Source organism: Lissotriton vulgaris, chromosome 7, assembly GCF_964263255.1.
Source record: "Lissotriton vulgaris chromosome 7, aLisVul1.2, whole genome shotgun sequence".
Lineage (NCBI taxonomy): Eukaryota > Metazoa > Chordata > Amphibia > Caudata > Salamandridae > Lissotriton > Lissotriton vulgaris.
The window spans coordinates 115,865,536-115,891,575 of NC_141695.1; the positions used below are offsets into that span (position 1 = coordinate 115,865,536).

General features: G+C 50.0%; 1 protein-coding gene across 1 annotated transcript in view; it reads right to left on the minus strand.

The window, feature by feature from the left end:
• The window catches only part of LOC147700950 (B-cell receptor CD22-like), a 177,886-nt gene that overhangs the window by 57,356 nt on the left and 94,490 nt on the right, over nucleotides 1–26,040 (minus strand). The window lies entirely within an intron of this gene.

Sequence of the window (26,040 nt, forward strand, 5' to 3'; positions counted from 1 at the left end):
AGAGAGGAAGCAAAGGTGAAGGGCGGGGACAGACAAGCATTTGCAATGCAATAGGTCTCGCATCAGGAAAGTTTGAGCTATTGGTATTGTAAATGACAAATGTTTTACTTATGTGTTGGTTTTGAAAATAGCAAAATAATAGCGTTGTCATTTACAATGGCAATAGTTTTAACTTTCGCAAATGTGACACCTATAGCATTTGTAATGCAATGTGTTGTATTTAAGTGACTTAGATGTATTGATATTACAAATAACAATGGCTTTTCATTTTTGTTAAATAATTAATACTTACATAAAAGGTATTGTAATTTATAATGGTAATAGCTTAAACTTTTGTAAATAACTTTTGTGAAGATTATGTTGAGTGTATTTTATTGTGACAAAATCCAAGAACAGAAGTGAAATAGCAACATATTTTTGTGACATTTGTAATAAAGCTTGAAACATTGAGAGGACATATTTGAATCAGTTGTTGTTGACTGGTTGCACAGATTGATGCTGTGGTGGCTCTGAATGATGTTGTGGCGGCAACGAGTGATGCAGTGATGCTGTGGTAGCGCATAGTGATGTTGTGGTGCCCCTGAGTGATGCTGTGGTGATGCGATAGATAGTGAGGGCGAAAGATAGAGGGAGGGCGAAAGAGAGATAGAGGGAGGGCGAGAGAGAGATAGAGGGAGGGCGAGAGAGAGATAGAGGGAGGGCGAGAGAGAGATAGAGGGAGGGCGAGAGAGAGATAGAGGGAGGGCGAGAGAGAGATAGAGGGGGGGCGAGAGAGAGATAGAGGGGGGGCGAGAGAGAGATAGAGGGGGGCGAGAGAGAGATAGAGGAGGGCAAGAGAGAGATAGAGGGAGGGCAAGAGAGAGATACAGGGAGGGCGAGAGAGAGAGGGAGGGCGAGAGAGAGAGGGAGGGAGGGCGAGAGAGAGAGGGAGGTAGGGCGAGAGAGAGAGGGAGGGAGGGCGAGAGAGAGAGGGAGGGCGAGGGATAGAGGAAGAGTGGAGAGGCAAAGACAGTGAAGGGGCAGGAGAGAGTGAGATGGAACCACAGGAAGATTGGAGGGGCCAAGACAGGGAAGGGGAAGGAGAGAGTGAGACAGAAATAGAGGAAGAGTGGAGAGGCCAAGACAGTGAAGGGGCAGGAGAGAGTGAGACAGAAATAGAGGAAGAGTGGAGAGGCCAAGACAGTGAAGGGGCAGGAGAGAGTGAGACGGAAACAGAGGAAGAGTGGAGAGGCCAAGACAGGGAAGGGGCAGGAGAGAGTGAGACGGAAACTGAGGAAGAGTGGAGAGGCCAAGACAGTGAAGGGGTAGGAGAGAGTGAGACAGAAACGAAAGGCATATGGCGAATTGTGAACAAATGTCCAAGTGTAACTGACTAATATCCACCATTGACATTACTTCATATTTCACCATATTAATTCACCACTAATCCTTTGTAGGCTTCCTGAATAGCGTGCGTCAACAAGCGCTATATAAATACAAACCTTTGTCCTCTATCCTTCTGCTATCATTCCAATTCCAATTAACTGACTAACCTGTCCACCACTTAAAATGTACTTGCATGTTTCACTATACTAATTCAACACTAATCCTCTATGGGTCCCGGAGTAGCGTGCTACTCGCCGAAAAAGCGCTTTGACGCCTCGTCAGGGGTAGTAAGCTCTATATAAATGCAATTACAATACAATATAATACAATACATGGAGCATGGGTTGGACTTGCATACAGAAAGGACAACTGTAATTATGCGGAACGAGAGGGCCAAATTATGCGACAGGGTTGATTAAACTATGTGACAAGAAAAGGCATCTTATGCAGCATTATGTGGCACTGTTTGTGATAGTATTATTTTGTTATGTTTACACTTGGAAATGGTACCACTCTCTGTGATTAGTTTGCACCCCATTAGTACTACTTTTGCACCTACATATAGCAACAGGAAGTTGACCAGCCAGACGGTCATCATTTCAGTGGCCTTACCTACAGGGCTGTGGCAGTGCACCAAAAGCTAGTTTGACAAGTCAGTGTGCAGTCGGTTTTAAGGTCTGCTGGGCTGGTTTTTACTGTTAATTTCTCTGATATTAAAATAAACACTTCATGCGGCAAGCTCAGATCTATGATGTCTTCCATAACTTGCAAAACACTTATACACTGTCTTTACAAGTTAAAAACTGCCGCAATTTGCAATTAAAAAAAAACATTTTAGTTCACTGACATGGTCTTTTTTTAAATTTGGTGACCGGTCCTATTTTCTGTCCTAGTCCGACCCTGCATGGAGCGGGAGAGGGGCGCCCTGGCAATATGCAATAAGACATGGCATAGGCTCTGAGAAGTTCACCTTAGAGGTTTTTTTTTTATACAATGACTAAAATAGATTTAATATTACGATTGACAATTTACAATTGGTTAGGTTAAAAAGTAAATGTCTCTTGCAAACATGTTATCTCTAAAATGTGTGGGCGCAGATGCTCAACTGGTTAATTCATATTAAAGTAAATCCCGCGATGAGCGTTTTTATAGGGCGGTATCACTTCAAACTATGAGCGAAACTAAAATCTCCCTGACATGAATAGAAACTGCAGCTTTGTGCATCGCTCCCCAGTGCGATGTCTTTACGTTCATCCCTGCAATGGTCGACATTTCTATCGCAGGGTCACGTGTTTAGGTCTTTCACTGCACTGAGTAATATTTTTCTCTGCATCACTACACAGAGTAACATTTCTCCCCCCTGTGATAGCGCACAAGGCAATATTTCTGTCTCCACGGAGACTAAAGTTTCTCGCTATCAGTGCACAGAACATCACTCATATCCTTCTGTCTATAGCGCATGTGGCGTCCTATGTATGGGGTCCTTACTGTACATAACAGCACGTGTATCCCTGGAGTCCTGCGTATATAAATATCGCTGCCGCTGGTGTTTTTATTTTGCAGCTTTCCCTTTGTCAGGTTTCCCATAACCAAGGTATTATCATCCCCGTATTACCATGGTTTCTTCTCCCCCGAGCCAGCGCCACAGGTGGAGCGTGGCCTCGTGGGGTCCCTCCAATATTAGCTACACGACCGCTACTGCTGCCCGCGCGCAAGCCCGCCATTTTCTGCACACCTGCTGTAGGAGAGTAGGGTCTGCAATCCTATGATCACCCAGATTTTTTGCTTTTGTTTCACTGGTTTACGACTTTCTCTGGCTGTGGGCCTGCTAATCAGACCCACAGCCTGGCTGTTCTCTTTCTAAATTACGATATGTACCCTAGGTGCATTTACCAATTGGTACTGGGCCACCTTATCAGACCCCGTAACGCAGGGCATAGGTGTACCCAGGGCCGCCAGGAGCTGCAGCATGTATTATGCCACCCCTGGCTGGCCTCTCAAATTTGACACAACTGGCTGCACGACAGCTGGGGCGAAGACGTGTAACCACCCTTCGCTTTAGGTATAGTAGCCCTATATCTAACCATACACTGGACACCCGAGTCCCTATCAGTCACTCCTATGGCAGGCCTTATCAATCCTGAAGGCAGAGTGCGTGGGCTCGTGTGAGTTAGGTTCAGGCCCGAGCCGAGCCCGGCTGCAGCTTGCGGGATCAAGGCCCAATAGCTGTTCCATGATAACGCGTACCATATCGGTAACTCCGGTATCGCGTTATCAAGGCATGTCGAGTAAGGTGTCATACGAATCGGGATGCTGCCCTCTCACCAACCCTGGCGACGAGGTTAGCATTCCGCCCTTCTAGAGGGACACGACATGTACGTAACTGTGAACCCCGGTTAAAGTTAACTAAAGCCTCAGCTCCACAAAATGGATGCTGCCACCACAGACACAAGTCTGACCTCCTGCTGCTGGGAGTCCTTCCAGCGAGGAGCACTTGGACAAAGGGTTTCCTGTCGAGGGCGCTGTTCGCACCGTCCCAGACAGGGTTTGTGTATTCTGGGTAGGTAGGGCTTTGGCGAGAAGGTGACTGCGGAGTGGCACCCCGGTGCTCACTACGCATCTGCCGGTTAGAACCAGTTCCAGGGGCGACAGCCCTGGCCTGGGGAAAGCCCGGCAGGGGAGAGGGGCGTAACTACCCCCCTTCCTGGTCCCACCCTTAGGGCAGGACCTAGTCATGTACCCACCCCTTTCTTTAGGATAAAGACCGGAGCGGGGACCCTTCCAAATTAGATCATCTTTGAATCAAGAATACTTTCTACGAAAGGACTTCAAGGCTCTTCTCAAGATTTCTCCCTTGTGACTAAGGAGTAGTCACCCTGCATCAGCGGGCACCAACTAAGAACTCTGCGGTTTGCTGCAAGTCCTTCCTCAAGGATCCGACGGCCCAGCTCGACGAGAACCGGCTTCCCTGGCACCTCTGACCTCTACCCACGTCATCAGCTCAGCTGTGATCTGTGGGTGCGACGAGACCTCGAGGGACCGGCCATCATCAGAACCTGCACGCTCTTAAACCAGCACGACCATCGAAGCAATTCCCTGGTGAGTGCTCTGGGGTCCGAGAAGCCCCGACCCTGAGCCGCTCCAGCACCGAAGTGCAGTCTCCCAGCATCTCCACGATCTGCGTGGGGCCCTTCTGCTCGCTGCTCAGCGCGTTGTCTGGTCACTAGCCGCTGGCTTGTGCCCTTCTGTGACGACATCCGAGAATCATCACTGCTGGTCTGGTTGCTCCAGACTGGCCCTTGCTTCCATCCTTGCGAGAAGCACCCCGGACCCTCCTGGTCCACTCAAGACGCCATCTTAGGCCCATCCCGTGGCCCCGAGATTTGCCAAGGCTTGTTGCCCCATCCTGGGCCCAGCGACGCCGACAGCATCATCCTTCGTGGGACAGCTCGCACCTCCACCGTGGTCGCCGACAACGCCTCCTGGTCCGTGAGACTGCAGAGCCTAGCGTCGCCCACTCACCTGGTCGAGGTGACGGCCAACCGGTGCCTTCCTGGTACCCTCTGACTACTGGCTAGTAGTACGAACTTGGTCCCCTCTGCTTTCAGGTTTCATCAATCTCCGATCCAGGCTTGGATCTCTACGAACTATTCAGCACTGGTCGCCGGCCAGCAACTCCTTTCTTCCGGCTCCTGGCTCGTCAGCGAAGACCCCGACGCCTGTAAGACTTGTGCAGCCGCAGCCCGCGTGGCTAGGTAACTCGGCATTTCGGTGCCTGCATAGCCTCCTTACTCTAGGGTCCCGAGTCCCTCGCTTCCGACTTGCCTTATCGGGTCCGCCCGAGACCTTAACCTTTCCGTGTCCTCGGACACTTGTTTTAATTGTGCACTTGAAGTATTTTCCTAAGAGATTTGGTTTGTGCTTAGTACCCTGTCCTCATAAAGAGTACAGGGCTGTTGTGATTCTTAATAAATATCCTGTTTATTTTCATAACACTTGTGTGGTGTCCTTTCACTTGGTGTTCGAGGGGTACATGTGTGGTAAACAGCTGGCTTAACGCGCCCTCTCGAGTCTTTAGCCTTAGACTGCTCGTATCCACGCTACTAGGATAGCTGGTCTATAAGGTTGACTTACAACCAAACACCATAAGGGTCGCTGGAACGATACATAGCGGTCGCTAGAATAGCGAACGTTGCATATCGGGCCAACTTCTCACATTGGTGAGCAGCGGTTGGGATTTGAGCTTGCTGTTGTTTTACCACATGTATCCTAAGAATATCTTGTTGAAAGATCGCATAAGTACTGTTAGTACATATAACTAAAGCTTAGAATACTCTGAGTTCTACTGAACCAGCTGTTGTAGCTCCTCAAGGCTTAGCACACCTTGGCTGCAACTCTAGCAAGGGAACAGTAGGGAAACACATAGTGTAGGTAGGTGCATCACTTACGCCACACTAGAAGCAGTATGTCGGACAAAGGAGGAAACTCTGAGTCTCCCCTTGTGTCAGTTGACCCTCCACAGGTCATCCCTTCAAGATATACTGCGCTTAACTTCCATGAGTTACGACAAGTATGTACCTCTAGGAAGATTAAGCAAGGGGCTAACCCCACCACCTCCTTTCTGATTGGTCTCCTCGAGACTTATGATGCCAGAAAGGCTGAGAAGCTTCTTAGCCATTCTAATCCAGAAGGAGACATGCCTCCCCTCGAGGGAACCCGAGACGATCCTGACCTCATCCACCTCGCAACTGAGAACGAAGATGGGGAGGAAGATGAGGATGAGGATCTCTCTGGGGATGAGGCAGATAAGGGACAGGTAGAAGTCGTCAGACTAAGCAGGTCCAACTTAAGCAAACATGATAGCGGTACTGGGGGACCCCTGGGGCCACTATCAGGTCAGCTTAACATTGGGAATGGACGAGCCAGATCTCTGTCGAGAGGCTCTGGCAGATCCCTTCAAACCAATGGCTCTCACAACTCGTCTCAGAGAGGGATGACATCCCCTCAGAGGAGAGTGTACGAAGCTAAGGAAAGGGCAGCTAATCTAAGGATCGAAAGGGAAGAACTTGCCCTGGCCAAAGAGAGGCTTGCCTTTGCAAGAGAGCAACAGTTAAGTGGGGTAGTCCCCACTGGTGGCAGCAATGTACCTAGCAATAGGGAAAAGAGTTTCGATACGAAACACCTTGGGAAGATAGTGCCCCCCTTTAAACAAGGGGACGACATCCACAAATGGATTACTGCTTTGGAGAGGGCCTGCACTGTGCAGGGCGTTCCCCAGAGTCAGTGGGCAGCTATCTTGTGGCTCTCCTTTGAAGGAAAAGGAAGAGACAAGCTCCTCACCACAAGGGTAGAGGATGCGAACGATTACCAAGTCTTGAAAAATACACTCGTTGAAGGGTTCGGCCTAACCACTGAGCAGTACAGGGTGCTGTTCAGGGATACCCAGAAAACGCAGTCTCAAGATTGGTCTGATTTTGTCGATTGTGCCACTAAGGCTTTTGAGGGCTGGTTACTGGGCAGTAAGGTTACTGATTACAAAGGATTGTATAATTTGATGATGAGAGAACAAATTTTAAACAATTGTCAGAACCAGTTGTTGCATCAGCATCTTGTCGACTCGGATCTGACCTCTCCCCAAGAATTGGGAAAGAAGGCAGACAGATGGGTTCGCACGAGAGTTAAACAGAACCAGGGCCAGAATCAAGGTGGTCAGAAGAAAGCAGACCAGAAGGGTAAAGATTCTAAGGGGGAACAAAATGACCAGAAGTCTTCGACAGGTCCCCAACAACCCAAAGAGGGTGGGGGTCAGGCTCCCCAAAAGAAGAAAGAAGGCCAATCCAAAAGATGGTGCCAGTACTGTAAAAGTAAATCTCACTGGTTTAGTGAGTGCACCAAGAAAGGAGGAGGGCAGACTCCTGCCACTGCAGCCCCTAAGGCACCTGTGCCCCCTAGTACAGTCAGCAGTGGTAGTGCGCCTCCCAAGGGTTTAGTAGGGTTAACCCTGGGTTCTGAGGGGCGTGACAACCTAGTTGGCACACTCACTCAGGCTGTCCTTGTCAGTACAGGGGACGCGGACGTGTCCCCTGACGTAAGCCCCAATTCTTTGGGCAAATACCGACAGACGCCTTTCATAAATGGAAAGATGGCTCAGGCCTATAGGGACACTTGTGCCAGCGTCACCATGGTGACGCCTAACTTTGTGGACCCTGGACAGATCATGCCAGGTACAGAATTCCTGGTGACCAATGCAAGCAATGTCACTACCAATCACAGTATGGCAATTGTAGCTTTCTCCTGGGGAGGGGTAACTGGCCAAAAGAAGGTTGTAGTTAGTCCAGACCTCCCAGTGGATTGTTTGTTGGGCAATGATTTGGAGTCGTCACAATGGTCAGAAGTGGAGCACCGGACTCACATGGAAATGTTAGGCTTGCCAGCACATGTGTTCGCTGTGACCAGGTCACAGGTCAGGAAATGCCCCACTGAACAGGTGCTGGATCCTGGAACAGCGGACCAGACACCTCCCAAGAAAAAGAGCGGTAGGGTTAAGGCTGCGCCTTCCCCCTTGCCCCAGGTCGAGGATCAAGTCTCAGAGGAGGCTGACCTACAGGAATTGCGGGAAACTGAGCCTAGGGAATTCGAACTTGATCAAGTTGAATTCTTGGGTTCAGGGGGACCCTCAAGGGAAGACCTGGGGAAGGACCAGTTAGACTGCCCTTCTCTTGAACCCCTCAGACAGCAGGCTGCTGCTGAGGCTGCTGGGAACGCCACAGGTACCCACAAGGTATACTGGGAAGATGGACTCCTGTACACTGAGTCAAGAGACCCCAAGCCTGGCATGACCAGGAGGCTGGTTGTACCCTTGTCTCAGCGTGGTTTCCTACTTACCTTGGCCCACGAGATTCCCTTAGCAGGTCACTTGGGCCAGACGAAAACGTGGGACAGGCTTGTCTCGCACTTTCACTGGCCACACATGAACGAAGATACCAAGGAGTTTTGCCGCTCCTGTGTCACTTGCCAAGCCAGTGGTAAGTCAGGTGGCACGACGAAGGCCCCCCTTATACCACTGCCTGTGGTGGGGGTACCCTTTGAACGGGTGGGGATCGACATCGTCGGTCCCATGGAACCACCTACAGCATCAGGGCACAAGTTTATACTGGTGGTAGTGGATCATGCCACCAGGTATCCTGAAGCTATTCCCCTTAGGACCACTACAGCACCTGTTGTGGCAAGAGCCCTAGTTGGAGTATTCTCCAGAGTGGGCTTCCCTAAGGAGGTCGTCTCCGACAGAGGTGCAAACTTTATGTCGAGCTACTTAACTGCTATGTGGAAGGAATGTGGTGTCAACTACAAGTTCACTACACCCTATCATCCACAATGCAATGGGCTTGTTGAGAGATTCAACAGGACCCTTAAAGGGATGATTCATGGACTACCTGAAAAGCTTCGGCGTAGATGGGACGTCCTGATCCCCTGCCTCTTGTTCGCCTACAGAGAAGTCCCACAGAAGGGGGTTGGCTACAGCCCTTTTGAACTTTTGTACGGGCATCCTGTAAGAGGACCCCTGTGTTTGGTGAAGGAAGGATGGGAGAGACCTCTCAAAAAGCCTGCAACCAACATAGTGGACTATGTGCTCGGCCTCCGCTCGCGGATGGCTGAGTACATGGAAAAGGCATCTGAAAACCTTAAGGCCAGCCAAGAACTCCAAAAAGCTTGGCATGACCAAAAGGCTGTCTTGACTGTTTACCAGCCCGGACAGAAGGTGTGGGTGTTGGAGCCAGTGGCCCCAGCAGCACTCAAGGACAAATGGTCCGGGCCCTACACCATCCTGGAGAAAAAGGGAGAGGTCACCTACCTGGTCGACCTGGGAACTCCCCGGAGCCCCCACAGGGTGCTCCATGTCAACAGGCTAAAAGCATATGTCGACAGAAAGGACATGAGTTTGCTCATGGCCCTAGATGAGGGACAGGAGGAGGAGAGTGACCCTCTCCCCGACCTGCTCACTCAGAATCCTGACGATGGATCGGTAGATGGTGTTGTCTTTTGTGGCAGCCTCTCCGAACATCAACAGAGCGACTGTAAACAGGTTCTTCAGTCGTTCAGACATATGTTTTCTCTAACCCCCAGCCAGACCGATTGGTGTACCCATGAGGTTGACACTGGTGACAGCTTGCCCGTGAAGAGTAAAATCTACCGGCAGCCTGATCACGTTAGAGACTGCATCAAGAGTGAAGTGCAGAAAATGTTGGAGCTGGGAGTCATTGAGCCCTCGGATAGCCCTTGGGCTAGTCCCGTAGTTCTAGTGCCGAAACCTCACACCCAGGGTGGTAAGAGAGAGATGAGGTTTTGCGTAGACTACAGGGGTCTCAATGCAGTCACTAAGACTGACGCCCACCCAATACCAAGGGCAGACGAGCTTATCGATAGATTGGCTTCGGCCAACTACCTAAGTACGTTTGACCTGACAGCTGGGTATTGGCAAATCAGGTTAGCTGAGGACGCCAAGCCTAAAACCGCATTTTCAACCCCTGGTGGGCATTATCAGTTCGTGGTGATGCCCTTTGGTCTGAAAAATGCACCTGCCACCTTCCAACGGTTGGTGAATCAAGTCCTTACTGGGCTGGATGACTTCTGCGCGGCGTATCTTGACGATATCGCTGTCTTTAGCTCCACCTGGGAGGATCACCTGGTCCACCTGCGGAAGACGTTAGAGGCACTGCAAGCCGCAGGTCTCACTATCAAGGCCACCAAGTGCCAGATAGGGCAGACACAGGTTGTATACCTGGGCCACCTTGTAGGTGGAGGCCAGGTTCAGCCACTGGAGAGCAAGATACAGTCAATCAGGGACTGGGCTCCTCCAACCACCCAGACTCAGGTTCGAGCTTTCTTGGGCCTGACTGGATACTACCGGAAGTTTGTCAGGAACTATGGTTCCATCGTGACACCATTAAACGAACTGACAAGCAAGAAAATGCCAAAAAAGGTTCAGTGGACAGCGAGCTGTCAAAAAGCATTCGATGACCTAAAGCAGGCCATGTGCACGGCGCCTATCCTCAAGAGTCCGGACTACTCCAAACCATTCATTGTCCAAACAGATGCTTCTGAGTTGGGTGTGGGAGCTGTTCTTTCTCAACTGAATTTTGATGGTCAAGACCAGCCCATTGCTTTTATAAGTAGAAGGCTGACCCCTAGAGAGAAGAATTGGTCAGCTATTGAGAGGGAGGCCTTTGCTGTGGTTTGGGCCCTGAAGAAGCTGAGGCCATACTTGTTTGGCACTCACTTCAAGATTCAGACCGACCATAAGCCCCTCTTGTGGCTAAATCAGATGAAGGGTAAAAACCCCAAACTGCTAAGGTGGTCCATTTCCCTACAGGGGATGGACTTTACAGTGGAACATAGACCTGGTACTGATCATGGCAATGCCAATGGGCTCTCCAGATATTTCCACTTAGAACAAGAAGACTCACCTGGTCAAGGTTAGCTTATTGTTCCGACGTTTGGGGGGGGGTCATGTAGGAGAGTAGGGTCTGCAATCCTATGATCACCCAGATTTTTTGCTTTTGTTTCACTGGTTTACGACTTTCTCTGGCTGTGGGCCTGCTAATCAGACCCACAGCCTGGCTGTTCTCTTTCTAAATTACGATATGTACCCTAGGTGCATTTACCAATTGGTACTGGGCCACCTTATCAGACCCCGTAACGCAGGGCATAGGTGTACCCAGGGCCGCCAGGAGCTGCAGCATGTATTATGCCACCCCTGGCTGGCCTCTCAAATTTGACACAACTGGCTGCACGACAGCTGGGGCGAAGACGTGTAACCACCCTTCGCTTTAGGTATAGTAGCCCTATATCTAACCATACACTGGACACCCGAGTCCCTATCAGTCACTCCTATGGCAGGCCTTATCAATCCTGAAGGCAGAGTGCGTGGGCTCGTGTGAGTTAGGTTCAGGCCCGAGCCGAGCCCGGCTGCAGCTTGCGGGATCAAGGCCCAATAGCTGTTCCATGATAACGCGTACCATATCGGTAACTCCGGTATCGCGTTATCAAGGCATGTCGAGTAAGGTGTCATACGAATCGGGATGCTGCCCTCTCACCAACCCTGGCGACGAGGTTAGCATTCCGCCCTTCTAGAGGGACACGACATGTACGTAACTGTGAACCCCGGTTAAAGTTAACTAAAGCCTCAGCTCCACAAAATGGATGCTGCCACCACAGACACAAGTCTGACCTCCTGCTGCTGGGAGTCCTTCCAGCGAGGAGCACTTGGACAAAGGGTTTCCTGTCGAGGGCGCTGTTCGCACCGTCCCAGACAGGGTTTGTGTATTCTGGGTAGGTAGGGCTTTGGCGAGAAGGTGACTGCGGAGTGGCACCCCGGTGCTCACTACGCATCTGCCGGTTAGAACCAGTTCCAGGGGCGACAGCCCTGGCCTGGGGAAAGCCCGGCAGGGGAGAGGGGCGTAACTACCCCCCTTCCTGGTCCCACCCTTAGGGCAGGACCTAGTCATGTACCCACCCCTTTCTTTAGGATAAAGACCGGAGCGGGGACCCTTCCAAATTAGATCATCTTTGAATCAAGAATACTTTCTACGAAAGGACTTCAAGACTCTTCTCAAGATTTCTCCCTTGTGACTAAGGAGTAGTCACCCTGCATCAGCGGGCACCAACTAAGAACTCTGCGGTTTGCTGCAAGTCCTTCCTCAAGGATCCGACGGCCCAGCTCGACGAGAACCGGCTTCCCTGGCACCTCTGACCTCTACCCACGTCATCAGCTCAGCTGTGATCTGTGGGTGCGACGAGACCTCGAGGGACCGGCCATCATCAGAACCTGCACGCTCTTAAACCAGCACGACCATCGAAGCAATTCCCTGGTGAGTGCTCTGGGGTCCGAGAAGCCCCGACCCTGAGCCGCTCCAGCACCGAAGTGCAGTCTCCCAGCATCTCCACGATCTGCGTGGGGCCCTTCTGCTCGCTGCTCAGCGCGTTGTCTGGTCACTAGCCGCTGGCTTGTGCCCTTCTGTGACGACATCCGAGAATCATCACTGCTGGTCTGGTTGCTCCAGACTGGCCCTTGCTTCCATCCTTGCGAGAAGCACCCCGGACCCTCCTGGTCCACTCAAGACGCCATCTTAGGCCCATCCCGTGGCCCCGAGATTTGCCAAGGCTTGTTGCCCCATCCTGGGCCCAGCGACGCCGACAGCATCATCCTTCGTGGGACAGCTCGCACCTCCACCGTGGTCGCCGACAACGCCTCCTGGTCCGTGAGACTGCAGAGCCTAGCGTCGCCCACTCACCTGGTCGAGGTGACGGCCAACCGGTGCCTTCCTGGTACCCTCTGACTACTGGCTAGTAGTACGAACTTGGTCCCCTCTGCTTTCAGGTTTCATCAATCTCCGATCCAGGCTTGGATCTCTACGAACTATTCAGCACTGGTCGCCGGCCAGCAACTCCTTTCTTCCGGCTCCTGGCTCGTCAGCGAAGACCCCGACGCCTGTAAGACTTGTGCAGCCGCAGCCCGCGTGGCTAGGTAACTCGGCATTTCGGTGCCTGCATAGCCTCCTTACTCTAGGGTCCCGAGTCCCTCGCTTCCGACTTGCCTTATCGGATCCGCCCGAGACCTTAACCTTTCCGTGTCCTCGGACACTTGTTTTAATTGTGCACTTGAAGTATTTTCCTAAGAGATTTGGTTTGTGCTTAGTACCCTGTCCTCATAAAGAGTACAGGGCTGTTGTGATTCTTAATAAATATCCTGTTTATTTTCATAACACTTGTGTGGTGTCCTTTCACTTGGTGTTCGAGGGGTACATGTGTGGTAAACAGCTGGCTTAACGCGCCCTCTCGAGTCTTTAGCCTTAGACTGCTCGTATCCACGCTACTAGGATAGCTGGTCTATAAGGTTGACTTACAACCAAACACCATAAGGGTCGCTGGAACGATACATAGCGGTCGCTAGAATAGCGAACGTTGCATATCGGGCCAACTTCTCACACCTGCCCTCTGTCCATTGATGCCTCGAGGGTTAGGGGTGAGACAACAACCTCGCCAGTGGAGAAACTCGAGTTCGCCCTGTGTGACTTCGGATGGGAACAACACTCTGGTCGAGTTCCTTCACACCAAACGGCACACCAGGATTTTCAATTTTAACACGATGCCGCAAGAACCCCACTTCATGTGTTGCACAAAGTCTTATTTATAAGCGACAAGATCATAAAAAAATCTCGGGGTTGGCAGGGGTGACAATGACTAAATGTTGGGGATATGTGCACGTGGGCCTCAGCCTGAGAGAAGTGTATGGAGAGGAGGCCTATTTATATTCAGGAGGAGTGATCTTATGAACAGGCGATTACCGTGCAGAGTGCTGTAAAAGAATGATGCTCTACTACAGACAGCGCATGAAATGGGGCATTTGAAGAGCAGCGTTGTCGGCATTGGGGTGAAGTCCTAGTTATCACGAATGAGACCTTGCACGTTATGCAAGGATATCAAGATGCCACAAAGACATTTCACATGAGCGTTTTACACAACAGCCGTGTCAGATGTGGGAAACCATACTATTTAGAAAACAAGTTAGGTATTGAAAAAAAAAATCACTGCTGCAGCTCGGCTTGAACAGGAAGCCAGACAACCTGTGTTGGGACGGGGGCTGGGCCGCAAAAATACAGGAAGCAGACGGGAGCCTACCCCGCGCTCCTGTGCCCGTCAGAAGATTTGCGTGTGATCTAGCGGGGCTCCCGTGTTCGTGGAGAGCCTCACCTGTTGCCGAGAATGACTCATTGGCTGCCGAGGGAGAGAGGGACACGCGAAAAGAACCCAGTGAGTGGGGTGTGAGGGGGGGATGTGTGCGCGCGCCTGTGTGCGAGTGGGTCTGTGTGCGAGTGTGTGTATATGTATGCGTGCGTGTGTAAAAAGAGCCCGATGACTGGTGGGGGGGAAGAGGGGGTGTGTGCGCGAGTGTCTGTGTGTGCATGCGTACGTGAGTGTGTGTGTGTGTGTGTGTGCGTGTGCGTGTGTGTGTGTGTCTGTCTGTGTGCTGTACGAGCTAGGGGAGACAGGAGATGGTGAACGCACGCGCGACCGGATCCGATTACGGCAGGCGGTGCGTGCCAGTCTCTGGTCTCCTCTTTAGTCCTTGTAAGCAGAACCGCCAACAATAGGCTTGCTCTGCGACAGCAGGGCTTCGCCCTGCATCGCAGGTGCGAGACATAAAAAGGAAAGAAGAGAGAAGAAGAAGAGGACAGAAGAAAACCATAAACAAACAAAAAAAATATAGTGAGTGGGAAAATGTGGAGAGGAGGCTGAGGAGGAAAGACAGGACAGAAGGGAGAAAACTGACAGAGACCAGCAAGAGGAGACAGAGGGTGAAAGGAGACTCGGAGTGACAGGAAGAAAGAAAAGGTGACAAACCATTTAGAGAGGGGAAAAAAGATGGTAAGAGGAAGGAAGAGTAGCCAGAAAAGGATATAGTGAGAGCGTGTTCTGAATGAGGGTGAGGGTAAGGAGAAAGGATAACCGGTCTATCGGGGCATTTCTGAAAGGTTGATGCCCTGTGGAGTGGTGTGGCTCACTGGTTAGAGGCGGTTAGAGGCGGCAGACCCGGAAGCAGAGAACGGCCCGGGACCAGGGTTCAATTACCGACGCGGCAGGGTCATGGACCAGGGTCAGCGGACTCGATAATTCTCGCCTCGGTGCCTACTCGAACCAGGGATCACACTCGGCAACTCTGGGCATTAGCTTGCCTCATCTCTACAACGGCCCCCCACATACGCTGGGGATGCCTGGTTTCACCTTGGAGATACCCAGTAGGGACCATCTCACAGGGATAGCCAGGACGGGTTCCCCAGCGGTCTACAGCGCCACGACGCCTCAGGTCAGCAGTGCGCTTTACAAGACACATACATTACATTACATTACATAGCAATGTGGCAAAGTCAGGCAGATATCAGTCACAGTCCAAGTCCTGCCCCGTCAGCACAGGCTTCAGCCAGCCCACCCTCTTCACCCGCAGGGTCAGGGCCGGACTGGGAACTCAAAGCAGCCCTCGCAATTTTGTCACACCTAGTCACCTTGGGGGTGGAAAAGTGAAACTCTGCTGCTTTTGTTACTGGCAGGGCCGGACTGGGAACCAAAACCGGCCCCGGCAAAGTGCTTGGCTGGCCCCCCTGGGGTAGGTTAGGGGTGCAACCGAGCTCTTCGCCGGGGCCGGTTTGCGGCCTATTTTGTTACAGGGCCGATTTTGCAGCTATGCTGCATAAACGGCCCTGTAACAAAAACGGTCCACAGGGGCCCAAAACCGGCCCCGAACCCTTGCGGCGCACCGGGGGATTGCCCGGTGCTCGCAACGGTCAGTCCGGGCCTGCGCAGGGTATGGGACAGGAGGCTCCCCCTGCAGGCTGTTCTGCTCTTCATGCTGACCTGGCACTACCCAGCGAACATGGTCGCCTGAGTCAGGCATTCACCAGTCACCTCAACCACACTTCACTTCCAACCATCCAGGCCCTTGAATAAAGCGGAGACCACCACATTGACACTTTCATCCCTCCCGTGCTAACGGTGCTACTGAAGGTCAAACTGATGAATATACTGTCCATGAAGCCATGTGGACCACACACTTCCAGGAACTGCAGGCGCACCCAACAATGGAACCACAGACCGGCCCGGTACATAAAGAGCGCATCAGAAGGCCAGTTTATTGAGCACAACGGACGATAAAATCATGGCACACAACTCATCTGCGTCGATTTTTAACATTTCATGTAACCAAGAAAAAAAAACAATATGATAGAGATAGCAGCTGCATATTTTAGGATAATAAAAAGTGATGAATTTGGTATAAAGAGAAAACCAATTAGTCTTGTCTGCTTACTCAGAAATGTAATACAATAGCTGCAGTAGTCCGCAGAATCCCACTGCCACACAATAAACAAAACATTGCTTACCCTGCGACTATCGGTATGAGCATCGTATTATATATATACTTCAGATGCTGTTAACTCTTCTGCCATCTACTGGTGGCCTTAGAATATTACAACTTGTTATTCTTTAGAGAATTTATCTGGGGCGTGGGTAGAATGACTGGTCAACACGTTCCCTGCTTATACCCACAATTCACAGCGACACAAACCCTACTTGAGGATTATGACAAGTTTTCTTCGGTAGCAGCGGGCGTCAAGACTCGGGGTTTTGTTTAGGCCTTGGCGGGTGCCCGCCGCCCTGCCAAGGGTGCAGAGGTCATGTCTCTCACAATAAGGAGCTACAGAGGGAAAATAACTGATCAGGTCTCCCACCACTCAATTCATACCCAAAAAGCAACCAGACCTGATCAATGCGGGTATTATACAGATAACCTGTGCACACGCAATTTTCATTGACAGTATTAATACTGTGTGTATTACAAAAGCATCACAATCAAAATGGACGAAATGACGTTTTCTTTCCGTATGGGTTATTTGTTTTTCAGGTGCCCAGCCACCTGCTTTTGTAATGCACACAGTATTAATACGGTCAATGAAAATTGTGTGTGCACAGGTTATCTGTATAATGGTTTCAAGGACTTCGGTCCAGTTTGGAGGTTTTGGGTTATCCTCTTACCTGTAGCACCGTTCATTATTTGTTCTTGGTTTACACTTACATTGCAATTAGAGGCGCCAACGCATTACTCCAAACCCTTTGCTTGTATCAATGATCAATGCAGGCACTGCCTCTCAATATCTATCCGAGAGGGTATGACAAGAATTCTCTACTGCACTATCAATCATTTCACCCCAGGGCGCTACGGGATACTTTACCCGTAGATCAATTCCTGCGTGATCGCAGAAATTGGTCCTCTACAAATGCCTATATACAGCAGTCGGAAGTGCTATCTAAGAAATTGGTGCAAAGGAGGTAGCCAAGGAAGACCGTGATAGGTACGGGCTTGTACCCTATCAGATAGTGAATTTGACCCCCCTGGTGGTCTTGTTTATCCATGCATATATTTGAATAAAGCTTTTCAGGCCCGGCTGGGTACTGAAATTGTTTGATATAGTACTGATTGCAGTCTATATTCCATTCTATTCATGTTGTTGATCCTAAGGACCGCTGTTTTTTGAAAAAGTTAGTTTGCCCATGGTCCCTAGGTACCTTTTGGGTTTCCTTGTTATTATTAAAAAGATGTTTGATCCCCTAGCAACGAAAATCCGACAGGTGATCCGCAAACACTGGTCACAGGGCTCGAGACGGGGTACCACACGGGTGAACGGCGTCTCCCCACTTCTTTTACCGAGGGGACACCGTCCCCCTGCCAAACAGCTGGACTTCACTCTTTGGCCTCTCTGGGACGAGGAGCTCGGCACCTTTTGTGATGCCGCTTCCTGTCATGACGTAACTTCCGGTGACAGCGTCCCCCACTTCTTTTTTTACGACTTGTGTCCTGACTGGTCATTATTGGCAACAGCAGATTTCAAGATGCCACAATCCAGATTTGCGTTCAGACAACCATGCAATCAAACGGATAAATTGGTCCATACTAGTCCCAGACCGTATCTTAAAGAGTCATCGATTCCCCCTTGACATTACCAATGTGGGTTGTGTTCAATGTGTGATCTTACTGAGAAAACAACCAGTATTCGGTTGATGAACGGCAAAACCTGGTTTCTGACAAAATTCAGCAACTGTAATACAGTGAACGTGATCTACCGTTTGACGTGCTTGTGTGGGTGCCCACTATATAGGGCTCACTTCAAGAAAAATACAGATTTGGATTCAGGAGCACCTCAGTACAATCCGCGCAGTCAAACTTACCACTAGACTAATGCAACATTTTAAAGAAATGAACCATGAGGTTAGAACATTAGAACATTGAAGTGGGTTGTGCTAGAAAAGGTGTTAGGTGACTTAAACAATATCGAGAGAACTTTAATCAATAGGGAGGCACGTTGGAATTTTTTTGGAGAAGGCGGATCAATGTGGATTGAATGACTATATTGAGTGGAAAAAGGTCAGTTTGTGAATGTCTGCTTCAGGGCTCTGAGACTAGTGACATTACTGTACTTTTGATTCCAAGATGGTGTTCTCTATCCTTCCAAATCTCTTTAATTTCTTCCTACACTGGGAGTTATTTTTGCCCTTCAAGTTAAGCTGGTTTCTTCTTAAAAGGGGAACAATTTGTACTCAATACAAAATCGTGTATGCAAATAGATGGGGAGGGGTAAAATAAACTGGTGCAACTTTGTAAATGAAAGCATCCTTTGAAATGGATTCCAGAATGTGTTTTTATCAATTGCAGCAATAGTGATAAGAAAACCTGATTGTAAAGAATAATGATGGGCACGAGTGGCTCTCGTAGAACTGCTACCAGTTTTCCATTACATGGATTCAATCAATCAAAGTACTTGTAGGGTGTGCTACTTACCTGTGAGGGTCTCAAGGCGCTGAGGGGAGTGGGGGGGGGGTGCTGCTACTGCTTGAAGAGTCAGGTCTTGAGGAGTCTTCTGAAGGCGAGTAGGTCTTGGGTCTGCTGTAGGTGGGTAGGGAGGGTGTTCCAGGTCTTGGCGGCAAGGTAGGAGAAGGATCTGCCGCAGGAGGTCATTCGTTGTAGGCGGGGACAGCTGCGAGGGCGAGGCTGGCGGAGCGGAGCTGGCGGGTGAAGGTGTAGAAGCAGAGTCTGCTGTTAAGGTAGGCTGGTCCGGCGTTGTGAAGTGCTTTGTGTTAGTGGGTGAGGAGCTTGAAGGTGATCCTCTTGTCGACAGGGAGCCAGTGTAGGTCTCACCATCTTGGAATTCACCATTCCAAGATGGTGCCCCCCCCACACTCAGTGTGCCACGTGACATGGAAACAGGCTGTTTTCCGGTACGTGTACCGCCGAGTTAAGTAGGCTTCACAAACTCACTGGACAGAAGAACGAGACAACGCTAGTCGGTCTGCACATGCGGTAAGGTGACGGAGGAAAGCTAGTTGTAAAGACGGGTGATGAGTCTTTTAAATCCCGGGTGGTTGGAGAGCTTATCTGAAAGTTGTTTGGAGTATGCAAAGGCTCACATATGGCATTTCTGCAAACTTCTGTTTTACGCATCTTAAGGATATGAGCTATGATTTCGATTGCAGTAGAGTGATAGTGCTAAACATCGAGTGGTGCTATACTGAAGAGACCAGCCGGTATGATTTAAATTGCAATTAGACGGCTACTGATATGTAGAGTGGCACGAAGAAAAGCTGTATTAACAGGATGAATATGTAATCAGGATGAAGTGTATATAGAACGCTTACGGAAAAGAGAGACTAACGCTTGGTAAAATTATTTTTAATAGAATTTGGACAACACAAGTGTGTTCTTTAAAAGGGCTCACAGTAGAATTGAGTTCCTGTAGATTAGGTGCATAGCTGGTACGAGGGGCCTTGGATGCCACCCGGTAAATATTGAAATATTGAATAGTCACACTAATTGTAAAAGGAGACATTATGGATATCTAGTTGGTTGGCTGTCCGTGCAATTAACCTTCTTTTTTTATTATCTTACATTCATGGTGCATATAAGAAAAGGGTCCAGAAAAGTGAATAAGGCCTCTTGCCCGCATTGATCAGGTCTGGTTGCTTTTTGTGTGCGCAGAGGTCATGACCTGTGCAACCCAGGTGGAGTACTGCCTGCCTGGAGGGGATCTTTGGGCAGCGAAGGAAGTTCACTGCAGCGTAATAGTAATGACTGGCCATTACCCTTTGTCAGTATAAACAAGCAATACATAAAAATAAACTATTCTTTAATTATTAAAAACAGATACAAATTATACTGAAAAACAATCACAATGTCGAAGCCCATTTAAAAAAAGAACATTAAAAAACAGAGGGACACTGCAGAAGCAACTCTGTCCGAATGTAATCTAGTGTAAAGGAAAAAATCAAAATGTCAGGGTCACTGTCCGCAAAGCACCCCCTAATTATTAATTTACTTATTCCCGCCTCTCTACTAATATGGAGGAGCGTGACAGAATTAGATGAGCTGAGGAATGGGGTGAACGATATTAGCGCGGGAAGAAATTAATCCCACAGTATATATTAATAAACGCGTCCAGTTTTAATATTAACAGATGAAGGCCTACAGGCTTAACACTCGAGAACGAATAATCTGGCCTCTGTGCTTCCGACTTAATCCCACCAATAAGTTTTAATGTACTTTTCAATTCAATGTACTGCCTATCAGCATGGATGATGTTTCTTTAATTCGTGTTCTTACGGCTTCCTTATCCGTGGTTATTGGATTAGCAGCTCTTGAAGTTTTCTGCATGTCATATCTTTGAATCCAACAAATGGACATTACTGGGATAGCAAATAAACAAAGGAAGAGTGTCCGTAGAATAAGCGTTCAGAATGATTATAGCACGTGAGATTGAGGCCAGTTGTAAGTGGTCGTATGGAAAGACCAATTTCAAGAAAAAATGCAAGATGTCACCCTAGTGGTGACATGCTTCATCATCGGGTCCACCGGGAGAGATCGAATACCTCCCCGGTGTGCTGCGACGCCAGGAGACTGCGGAGCAGGTTTTCGTGAGGGTAGGGACTGAAAAAGTAGTGAATTTAAAAATGTCCAAGGTTGTACCAAAAAATCATTTATTGGTTGGTCAACCTGACATATTAAGAGCTTTCTATGTGTGGGGAAAACTAACCAAATAAAGTATACTGGTGTTTCCCTTTAAAGAGAGGTCAACATGTTTCTGCCCGTGTTATGTGTGACTTTACAGGGCTTTCTTCAGGACCAGTTTGCGAGTGTCACCTTGACAGGTCTGGGCACGCTAAGGCCCACCCTGCCAAAGGCAGTGAAAGTTCAAAATAGCACTATGTGTGAAAAGGTGCATGAAAATAAAATCATACAAACTTGTAAGTATGGGGGTTTACCTCTATTACGAGGAACCTAGAAGTTTGTAAACAAATGAACCACGCCCCATAGAACTCAGGAGGGGGGTGGGAGCGAAAATGGCACACCGCCCGCAACGCTCTGCACCCTCTCGGTACCTAGCTGCTCCCTCACTGGATCTCGTGGATTGGGATATACAACATGTAAATATCTTTCTTGACGTTTACTTCTGATCATTTTCCATATCTTGCAGCTTACGCCTGCCGCGTGCTGCACGTATATGGCTAGTCTCACCTGCGCTTCATCCAGGCGGTTTGTTAGGAAAATGTAAAGATATAGAAATATTATATGATAAAAGAAGATTTATAATAAAGTATCATTGAAGATTTAAACCAATACAAAAGAATATATCGGGTTGATCAGATGCAGTTAAACTCAAGAAATACGAACCAAACCACGTTATGAAACGTGAATATTGACAAATATTATTCAGCTTTCTAATTACAATAATGGGCATTTAATGCACTATACATTAACAAAAGCTACTGACACTGCTATAAGATGTTCACAAGAAACAGCAGTTATTTCTATTTGCATTAGTGATTGGCATTTATACAGACATACATAACACGTCACTGTCATTTTACAAAAAATAAATTAACATGTATCGCTATCTTTATCTCTAGTAAATCAGGTTTGCTCCAACTGATCCCACTGCGCCTTGAAACAACACACTCGATGATGCGGTTTCTTTTCATACCTGCAGCAGGACCGGGCTTTACTATCACACACCAAAGGACCCCTTACTTCCTACTGACCAGTTTTCTTCCTCTGCAAACCAACTCTTCTTTCAGCCCCCACTATAATAGTGGGGGCTGATCTTGGAAGCTCACAGGATGGGCTTCCACAGAAACGTTTCCGGGCGGGGGGGCACATTTTTAACTTCATCACCATCCCCCTTGCACCCTTCTTCCCTCATCCTTGCACCCTTCTTCCCTCAGCCTTGCACCCTTCTCGACCACTCCCTTGCACCCTGCTCCCCTCTGCCTTGCACCCTTCTGCCCTCTGCCTTGCACCCTTCTGCCCTCTGCCTTGCACCCTTCTGCCCTCTGCCTTGCACCCTTCTGCCCTCTGCCTTGCACCCTTCTCCCTTCTGCCTTGCACCCTTCTCCCCTCTGCCTTGCACCCTTCTCCCTTCTGCCTTCTGCCTTGCACCCTTCTCCCTTCTGCCTTCTACCCTTCTCCCTTCTGCCTTCTGCCTTGCACCCTTCTCCCTTCTCCCCTCTGCCTTGCACCCTTCTCCCTTCTCCCCTCTGCCTTGCACCCTTCTCCCCTCTGCCTTGCACCCTTCTCGGCCACCCCCTGGCACCCTTTTCCCCTCTGCCTTGCACCCTTCTCCCCTTTGCCTTGCATCCTTCTCGGCCACCCACTGGCACCATTCTCCCCTCTGCCTTGCACCCTTCTCCCTTCTCCCCTCTGACGTGCACCCTTCTCCCTCCCCCTTGCACCCTTCTCACCCTCGCACCCTTCTCCCCTCCGCCTTGCACCCTTCTCGGCCACCCACTTGCACCCTTCTCCCCTCTGCCTTGCACCCTTCTCCCCTCTGCCTTGCACCCTTCTCCCCTCTGCCTTGCACCCTTCTCCCCTCTGCCTTGCACCCTTCTCCCCTCTGCCTTGCACCCTTCTCCCCTCTGCCTTGCACCCTTCTCCCCTCTGCCTTGCACCCTTCTCCTCTTTGCCTTTCACCCTTCTCCTCTTTGCCCTTCACCCTTCTCCCCTCTGCCTTGCACTCTTCTCCCTTCTGCCCTCTGCCTTGCACCCTTCTCCCCTCTGCCTTGCACCCTTCTCCCCTCTGCCTTGCACCCTTCTCCCCTCTGCCTTGCACCCTTCTCCCCTCTGCCTTGCACCCTTCTCCCCTCTGCCTTGCACCCTTCTCCCCTCTGCCTTGCACCCTTCTCCCCTCTGCCTTGCACCCTTCTCCTCTCCGCCTTGCACCCTTCTCCTCTCCGCCTTGCACCCTTCTCCTCTCCGCCTTGCACCCTTCTCCTCTCAGCCTTGCACCCTTCTCCTCTCAGCCTTGCACATGCATCAAACCTTTTACACTACGTACCATAGCCGATGACAAAGATGGTTGGTCGGGTAAACAAAGAAAGGCCAAAAGAGCTGATTAATACCCTTCCCCTCTGCCCATCACAGAGCTTTGCTGGGCAAACAGAAGAACAAACAAAAGGACATCGGAATGTTTGGCGTGTAAGGGGTCAGTGTTTTGAGCAATATAGAGTAAGCGGGAAATGTTTCCCAGCATCTGGCGTAGATTGGCTCCAGAGAAGGACGTCTAGCTGCAAGGATGACATGAGCTGCCTCAGTCAGAAAGTCACTCACATTCAGCTGCTCCGGCTCAATCTCCAATGCATGGCGGTAGCTTGTGGGTTGTGGACACTGATGTAGGACCCTGGGCTGCTGCGGAGACAGTAGGTCCGCCCGAAGGAGAAGCCTGATTGGAGGGCAAATACTCAGGAGTTCTGAATACCACACTGTCACGAGGTGTGTCACGAGGTCCCTAGTGAGTTGGGAAAAGATAAATATAATGAGGACTGGTGGTATGTCTCTCCTTCCAATGGCCCTCTTGTTTCCCACAGCACGATGAAGGTCTTGACACTTTGAACACTACACCAGATGTAGTCAACGAAATTCAATACTGCTCCTTTAACCAGAGTCGTTTTCTGGAAAGACCGGCCCCCTTTTGCAACATCATCACCCCCTGGCCAATAAGGGAGGAGGAAATCAGGAAACCAGCACGTGCTGATTCCAACAGTAGAGCGTCGAAGAAGATGAGCGAGGTGGAGTACAGCGGAAGCGAATAACGGACCACAGAGTTGGCGGAGGCAGAAACAGACGTGGACCCGAGAGGACCTACAGATATGCCGGAAAGCGAATGACCCTGCACTTCGTCCAGCCACACTCCAGGAGGAGCGTGGCTATCGCAGGTACACAACCGGTTTGCGAGTTGGGCTGGGAGGAAGGGCTGGACCAGTAACTAGGGCAGTGTACCTCCTATATCATCCTCCTCGTCACCCGTACCCAGACACCGCTCACCTTTTTTCCTAAATCGAGCACTGTGGCGTTTTGGTGGTCCCTCACATCCTACCCTCTCCACAAGTAAAACAACGTGCTTGCACGTTCTTCTCCATTTGTTTTGTTTTGGTGCTTCCAAACCACCGAACCTGCGAGCTACCGCAGAAGGCCGGGACCGACCCAGACAATAAGGAGCAGAATATTTAAGCACCCCAATGCGGCAAAGAAAGGACAGACTTACCTATGGACATTTTAGTTTATGTTTGAGACTGGCTTCTTGAAGGAGAAAAGTGTTTGGGGAAAATAAAACCTTCACTCCCACGCTCTGGGTTGGCCCTAGATTTCTCTAACCCACTACAAGTGGGGGAGAAGGCGGGTATAAAGCCGTACATTAGCCCAACAAATACTGACGCCCTAATCCAACGCCTAATCAAAGGCCAGGACAAGCTGGGATGGGCCGTGGAACGGCAGATGTCGGCCGTGGCTGACCGTGAGGTTTTTACTGACTGCATTGCTGCCCAATTGGAGGGGCTTCAGAAACTGATGACTGACGTACCTACCCCTCCATCATGAGAGCCCACGAGTCACACCACAAACCTCTCCGGGGTATTGTTGCAGAAATACGTGGCCAGAGAGGACCCAGACGCATTCCTCCTCAATTCTTTATCGCCCCCCTTCTAACCAGGGAGGCGCAATCAGCATATCAAGTGGCAAACGCCACCAGCAATACCCCCTACTACGAAATCAAGGATACCATATTAAAACCACCTAGGTCTTGATGCAGAAGCGTATCGCGTACGCTTCAGGAAAGAAAAAGGTATACCAGAGAGAACTCAAAGACCCTATTTCGCTGAAAGCAGCTGCAGACAAATGGATGCGACCCCATGTGAGCACTAAAGAAGAAATCATGGATCGCCTATACCTAGTGCAATTCCTGGTTGCCCTCCCGTACAACACCCAACACTGGCTTCGTCACCATAATAACCTTACTACTGATCAGGTGATCGAGATGGCCACAACCTTCTCACAGGCACAACAAAAAAACCCCATACAGGAAACTGAAAAGCATCTCAGACCCGGGCCTGTAAAGACAGACAGACGTCCAAAGGATATACCAGAGCCCCCGAAGATACGGCCACAGAAAACTGAGATACCCACTTTCAAAGGGCCCCAGCGCTTCGATTGTGGTGACTCAATCCATCAATCAGTCATAGCATTTATAAAGTGCACTACATACCTGTGAGGGTCTCAAGGCGCTGGGGGTGGGGGAAGAGCTGCTACTGTTCGAAGAGCCAGGTCTTGAGGAGTCTCCTGAAGGTTAGAAGGTCTTCGATCTGCTGCAGGCGGATGGGGAGGGTGTTTCCAGGTCCTGGCGGCGAGGTGGGATAATGATCTGCAGCCGGCGGTCACTCTTCGGATGCGGGGGACAGTAGCTAGGGCGCGGTCTGCGGATCGGAGCTGGCGGGTATCGAGGCTGAGTCGGCTGTTGAGGTATGCAGGTCCGGTGTTGTGGAGTGCCTTGTGTGCGTGGGTGAGGAGCTTGAAGGTTATACTCTTGTTGATGGGGAGCCAGTGCAGGTCTCTCAGATGGATTGTGTGATGTGGCAGCGGCGAGGGATGTCGAGGATCAGGCGTGCGGATGCGTTCTGGATGCATTGGAGCCGTTTCAGGAGTTTGGCCGGGGCTCCTGCGTAGAGTGCATTTCCGTAGTCCAGTCTACAGCCAACGAGGGCCTGGGTGACCGTCCTTCTTGATTCAGTGGGGATCCACTTGAAGACTGG